The sequence below is a fragment of the Moschus berezovskii genome, chromosome 17 (assembly GCF_049115385.1).
Source record: "Moschus berezovskii isolate FMDL1 chromosome 17, NW_MosBer_1.0, whole genome shotgun sequence".
Lineage (NCBI taxonomy): Eukaryota > Metazoa > Chordata > Mammalia > Artiodactyla > Moschidae > Moschus > Moschus berezovskii.
Genome location: NC_142476.1, coordinates 56,288,080 through 56,295,028, shown reverse-complemented (window position 1 = coordinate 56,295,028; position 6,949 = coordinate 56,288,080). Strand labels below are relative to the sequence as shown.

The following is a 6,949-nucleotide window of genomic DNA, read 5'->3' as shown; positions in this document are numbered from 1 at the left end:
TAATACCAAGTCGTAACCCACCCATGGGTGCATATCTCCCTTGAACATAGAGTTAAAGAAATTGGACTTCCTTGCTCAGGCAGGACTTAGCCGGATGGACTGGCTATCCCCTCCAGACTCCTGGAGCCAGGGTGGCTGAGTAGCCTCAGGTCACATTGTGTGTCAATTACAAATGGTATCAGACCATCACCATTTTACAGCTGCTGCTTCAGGGCAACTTGCTGGGACTGGGCTCCTTCTACCCTGGAGGATAGGCAGGTTTTGCAGCGCCGGCCTAGTTCACTGACCTGGAAGAACCATTCTGAAGTAATGTATACTGTGCATGTGCTTGCAGTTCAGGTCAGGGAAGCCAAAGATCTGGAAGAGGGTAAAGGCTGGGAAAAGCCATCTCTTAGGGGTGGACTGTTTGGTGAATAAGGCACTTACCTAATTACAGTTTCTTGGTCACTGAAGTCCAAGCCTTGGTAGGGCGACTTAAACTCTTCCATGTTATCACAGTTAGGTCCTAGATAAACAACCTAAAGAAAATCAACCCTGAATATTCATTGGAAGGACTGGTGCTAAAGCTGAAGCTCCAACATTTTGGCCACCTGATACGAAGAGCCTACTCATTAGAAAAGACCCTGATGCTGGGAAAGATTGAAGGCAGAAGGAGAAGGGGACGACAGAGGACGAGATGGTTGGATGACATCACCAACTCAATGGACATGAGTTTGGGCAAGCTCTGGGAGATGGTGAAGGACAGGGAAGCCTGGCATGCTGCAGTCCACGGGGTGGCAAAGAGTTGGACACAACTTAGTGACTGAACATCAGACAGTCATGACGATAATGGATGGAGATGTTGTGAGCTCTGCTAAGATAGGTAAAAACCAAGTTGAAAATTGAGCTCTACGTTGATTAATTCACCATAATGTTTTTCCTCATTGTCTCCTCTGTTTCCGGATGCTTTACTCTTTTAAAAAATATTTATTTATTTATCTTTGACTCTACTGGGTCTTCGTTGTTTTGCATGGGCTTTCTCTAGTTTCAGGGAGTGGGGACTACTCTTCATTGCGGTGTGCAGGCTTCTCATTGTGGTGGCTACTCTTGTTGCAGAGCATGGGTGCTGGGCATGTGGGTTTCAGTAGTAGTGGCACATGGGACTTAGTTGCTCCCTGGCATGTGGAATCTTCCTGGACCAGGGATTGAACCTGTTTTCCCTGCATTGGCAAGTGCATTTTTATCCACTGTGCCACCAGGGAAGTCCTTGTTTCCTGATTTTTAGACATAGTTTTATTGATTTTTTCTTGAATATCAAACTTAGTATGCCTATTGTACAAAAAAGAGAATCTTATTTATTAAAAGCTTTGCAAATGCTCTCTAAACTCAAAAGATACACAGCGAAGTTGACTGGGAAGACTGGAAAGAGAGGAGATGGAGCACAAACCAGTACAGCATGCTTTTTGATTGGAGGACTCTGAGCAAACTCCTGGGCACTCCTAAGGACAAAACTCTTCTTCTACCCCCAATTCTTCTTTTGCTGGATCTTGTGAAACAGTGTGGGGGAGTGCAAAAGGCACCACCATATTGGGAGCAGGGCAGACCTAGTTTGAAACTCTGTTGCTATGGTGAGCATCTTGGTATAATTTTTAAAGCTTGCTGAACTTTTGCCTCCTCATCCATAGAGTGGGGGAAAATAATACTTAATCTGCAGAGTTATTATGAGATTAGAAGGTGAGAATACTTGTCAAATGCCTGGTACTTTGCAGGTAGTGGGTTTAAAACAGAAGCAAGCAGATCCAATCTCCTGTCTAATATCAGAGTAGGCACTGCTAGGATATTATACGGTGGCCTGACCATGAAATCTGTCAGGAGATTGACTGCCCTCCTTCCATCAGAGTTCCTTAGTGCTTGGGCAGGAGAGTAGTATCTCCTTTTCTACGTGAGGCTCACATGTATTCAATCACTTCATTACCCGTCATCCCAGCAGCACTGAGGCTGAGCTGGGAAGAATTTCCTTCTCCCTTCCACACTCCTCTCCTGGGCTCCAGGATTTGTATCTATTTTTCCCTCTGGACACCACACCCTTCATGTTTAACTAAGCTTGGTTGTTGTTTAGTTGTTCAGTTATGTCCGACTCTTTCATGACCCCACGGACTGTAGCCCACAAGGCTCCTCTGTCCTTGGGATTTTCCAGATAAGAATACTGGGGTGAGTTGCCATTGCCTGCTGTAGGGGATCTTCCTGACCCAGGATCAAACTCACATCTCCTGTATTGGCAGGCAGATTCTTTACTGCTAAACCAACTAAGCCTGGCTATTTATTGCCTGTTTAAAATCATGGCTTTTGCATGTGCTTTGGGGAGTAGAAGGCATCTGAGAGTCACAGTAGATACTCCCAATCCCTTAAACCCAAGAGATGCCTGATCTGAGTCCCCTTGCCCTGCACGTGGCTCTCGGCTCTGTCTTGGTGATGTGTCAAACAGGGGTCACTCTTTTTTGTGCCCTTCTGGAAGGGAAGAAGAGTCCTGTTAAACACGTGCAGAACTAGCCCAGTAAGGTAAGGTGACCACATTATAAAAACAGGGTGACTGTATTTTCAGAAACAGTATGAGGATCCAGGGGCAAAGTAGCTATTTAAACTTCATTAAAACAAAAATTATTTTTGACTGTTCTGGGTCTTCGTTACTGTCCAGGCTTTTCTGTAGTTGCAACCAGCAGTGGCTTCTCTTGTTACTGAGCACAGCTTTATGGTGCATGGGCTTCAGAGCACAGCTAATAGCTGTGGCGCATGGGCCTAGTTGCTCTGAGGTATGTGGGATCTTTCTGGATGAGCGATTGAACCTGAGGCTCCTAAATAGGCAGGCAGATTCTTTGCCACTGAGCCACCAGGGAAGCTCCTCAACCTTCATTTTTATTGAGAGATGAAGTCAAGTAACTCTGAGTATATAGGGGAGGAATCTGTTTTAGGCAGTTCCATTCTAAAGGAGATCAATCCTGGGTATTCATTGGAAGGACTGATGCTAAAGCTGAAACTCCAATACTTTGGCCACCTCATGCGACAAGTTGACTCACTGTAAAAGAGTCTGATGCTAGGAGTGGAGGAGACTGGGAAGACAGAGAATGAGATAGCTGGATGGCATCACTGACTCGATGGACATGAGTTTCAGTGAACTCCGGGAGTTGGTGATGGACAGGGAGGCCTGGAGTGCTGTGATTCATGGGGTCGCAAAGAGTCGGACACGACTGAGCGACTGAACTGAACGGAACTGATCTGAAGTGATGTTTACAGTGTTTCCCTCTAGGGCAGCGTCCCTCACCCCCTGCACAGGCTGGTTAACTGTCTAAGAGTTATACAAAATGACTTTTAAAATGAGTGCTTAAATTTAACCCCAAAGATCTTTGCCATCTCTTGTCTTAACGGGTAGTGTAGGTTTCTTTCTGTAAGAAGCACTTCTGAAGTGGCAAAGAAAATACAACAGGATTAGAGAAAGTTTCAGTTCAGTTCAGTTCAGTCGCTCAGTCATGTCCGACTCTTTGCGACCCCATGAATCACAGCACGCCAGGCCTCCCTGTCCATCACCAAATCCCGGAGTTCACTCAAACTCATGTCCATCGAGTCGGTGATGCCATCCAGCCATCTCATTCTCTGTCATCCCCTTCTCCTCCCGCCCCCAATCCTTCCCAGCATCAGAGTCTTTTCCAGTGAGTCAACCCGTCACATGAAGTGGCCAAAGTATTGGAGTTTCAGCTTTAGCGTCAGTCCTTCCAATGAACACCCAGGATTGATCTCCCTTAGAATGGACTGGTTGGATCTCCTTGCAGTCCAAGGGACTTCAAGAGTCTTCTCCAGCACCACAGTTCAAAAGCATCAATTCTTCAGCTTTAGTAAAATTATAAATATTGCTTTCAATCTTCTCACTTTTTTAAATTAATCACTTGGTATTATCTTTAATTAAGTACAAAGACTTTTCCAATCACATCACATAGAGATCATTTTATCCACTGCTCTGTTTGGCTGCCGGTCTCCTGTCTCTCTCCTCAGCAATGGTAAGGTGAATACCCTTTCCACGGGGAAGAGAGATCCACCGTTTGTTGCCTTTGCCAGTAAAGAAAATGTTCGAGAGCCATGTGGCAAAGCTGTTGCCATTCGTATTTTTCACATGAGCTACATCAAAAGAACCTGATGTCTCTCCCGGTTGGTAATCACACCAATTCTTCCCAGGTTAGCACCTCCAGTCACCACACACAGGTTCAGTTCAGTTCAGTTCAGTCGCTCAGTCGTGTCCGACTCTCCGCGACCCCATGAATCACAGCACGCCAGGCCTCCCTGTCCATCACCAACTCCCGGAGTTCACTCAAACTCATGTCCACAGAATCGGTGATGCCATCCAGCCATCTCATTCTCCGTCGTCCCCTTCTCCTCCCGCCCCCAACCTTTCCCAGCATCAGAGTCTTTTCCAGTGAGTCAACTCGTCTCATGAGGTGGCCAAAGTATTGGAGTTTCAGCTTTAGCATCAGTCCCTCCAATGAACATCCAGGATTGATCTCCTTTAGAATGGACTGGTTGGATCTCCTTGCAGTATAAGGGACTCTCAAGAGTCTTCTCCAACACCACAGTTCAAAAGCATCGATTCTTCGGCGATCAGCTTTCTTCACAGTCACACACAGGTTACCAGTGTCAAATTTGATGAAATCAGTAATCTTGCCAGTCTCCAAGTCGGTTTGAATGGTGTCATTCACCTTGCTGAGGGGGTTGGGGTAATGGGTGGTGTGAGCATCATGGGTCACCAGATGAAGGATTCCTTTTGTCCCCACAAAGATCTTTTTTACTCTGCACAATTTCTACTTGGCCGCCTCAGGTGTAATACGATGAACAGCAAAGCGATCCTTGGTGTCAGAGATCAAATGAAGACTCTCTCCAGTCTTATCAATGCTGATGACATCCATAAAACCAGTAGGGTATGTTATATCGGTGCAGACTTTGCCATTGATCTTAGTGAAATGCTGCATGCAAATCTTCATTTCATCTCCTGTTAGGGCATACTTAAATCTGCTCCTTAGGAAAATGATTAGGGGTAGACATTCCCTCAGCTTGTGGGGGCCGGTAGATGGACGAGGGGCAAACACACCAGTCAGTTTATCCAGCATCCAATGCTTTGGAGCTGCCATGTGCTCGGGTGCTTCTTGGGACCCTGAGCCATGGCTGTGCTAGGCATGAAAAGAGGTCTGCCTTCTTCCCAGTCTTCTCACTTTGCTCAACTATTTCTATTTTTCCATATTATTTTTCCTCATGCATACACATGTCTATTTAATTGCAATCAATTTGAATATTATTTTGAAATGTATATTAATTTTATACTATGAAGTCTTCCTCATATTTTATAGACTTTCTATTATAATCTTAATTTCTGTGTAATATTCCATCTTATTTGTATAAAGTTATTAAATCATTATCAGACTGCTATATGTATATAGCTTTTCAACAAATATTTTCAGTGTATGATACATACTTGGGACTGTGCGAGGTCGACCTTTTTATGCTGTAATGAGCAGTTTTGTGCCTGTATGTTTTTTCTTCTCTTTGTTACTTTAGAGTAGCTTCCTTGGATTGGGATGACTAGGCCAAAAGTTGTGAATTTTTTTTGACAAAAGCTTTGCATTAACAATCCAAAATAATTGTACTAGTATATCATGACAAGCAATACATGAGTACATTAATTTTGCCCTGTGCTCAGTAGCATTAAGTGTTATCATTTTTTATGGTTTTTCTAAAAGCATCACTTCCCACAAAACCCTAAAATAATCAGGAGAAAGCAGCGTTTACTGCCCTGAAGTTGTCCGTTTTCAGGTCATGCTTGCATGATGGCAATGAGGTTTTAATCAGGTAACTATGCTATCTTTTTCTTTTTCTTTCATTGAAATGTTTTCAGTTGAGGGGAAATGTTCAGCTATTGACTCAGATTCATATCATCCCTTTGCTTTAACACCTCCAACAAGTTCCTTGAAGACAGAACATGTGAAGGCCGGGGTGAGCTGGTGGTGGGTATGGAGGTGGTGACATGAAGTCACCCAGTGACTCAAAACAGACCAGCCCTAACTCAGGGAGAGGCCACGTCTGGCACCTGGTGTGTGATCTTCCCCCGACCCACCCTCACTGGTCCTCCCACTCAGGCTGCTGCCTGCAGGAAGATCTTTGAAAGAAGAGGAAAGAATATTATATTCAATACCTAGAAAAAAGCATGATAGACACAGCTGGCTTCTAAAAATTGCTGAGCTTAATAGAAAAGACTTTTGAAATCTTGCTTGGATCCAGAAATCCTCACTCTGTAGAGCAGCTGATTCAAGATTTTTAAAAATGAATCTTCTCTTGTGGTTCTCTTCTTGCATTTATTCATGCATATTTATTCCCAAGTGTGTTTCAAAAAGGGTCTGGTGCACATTTCCTTTTCTGCAGAGGGAGAATGGAAATTTAAAAAAGAGTCAGGCTTCTCTCAAGTCAGGCAAGGCAGTGGGGAGCTCTGCTGAAGAGATATGGAGCTATGACTTCAGAGTATTGCAGGTAACAGTGAGAAATAGCAGAGAGCTGCAGGCAGATAAGCAGGCTATTGATAAACACCATAGTTTAAAAAAAAATTTCTTAAAGAGATTCTGAACGTAGGCATCCCTCATTTTATTGTACTTGACTTTATTGTACCCTGCAAATACTGCTGTGTTTACAAATTGAAGATTGCCAGCTCCGTGTTATGAAATAATGGTTAACATGTGTTTCTGCTGCTGCTAAGTCACTTCAGTCGTGTCCGACTCTGTGTGACCCCATAGACAGAAGCCCACCAGGCTCCCCCGTCCCTGGGATTCTCCAGGCAAGAACACTGGAGTGGGTTGCCATTTCCTTCTCCAATGTGTGAAAGTGAAAAGAGAAACTGAAGTCGCTCAGTCGTGTCCAACCCTTAGCGACCCCACGGACTGCA

At 44.4% G+C, this 6,949-nt stretch overlaps 1 pseudogene; it reads right to left on the bottom strand.

The window, feature by feature from the left end:
* Nucleotides 1–3,971: 3,971 nt before the first annotated feature.
* On the bottom strand, nt 3,972–5,194 carry LOC129551100 (small ribosomal subunit protein eS4, X isoform-like; annotated as a pseudogene).
* Between the last annotated feature and the right edge of the window lie 1,755 nt (nt 5,195–6,949).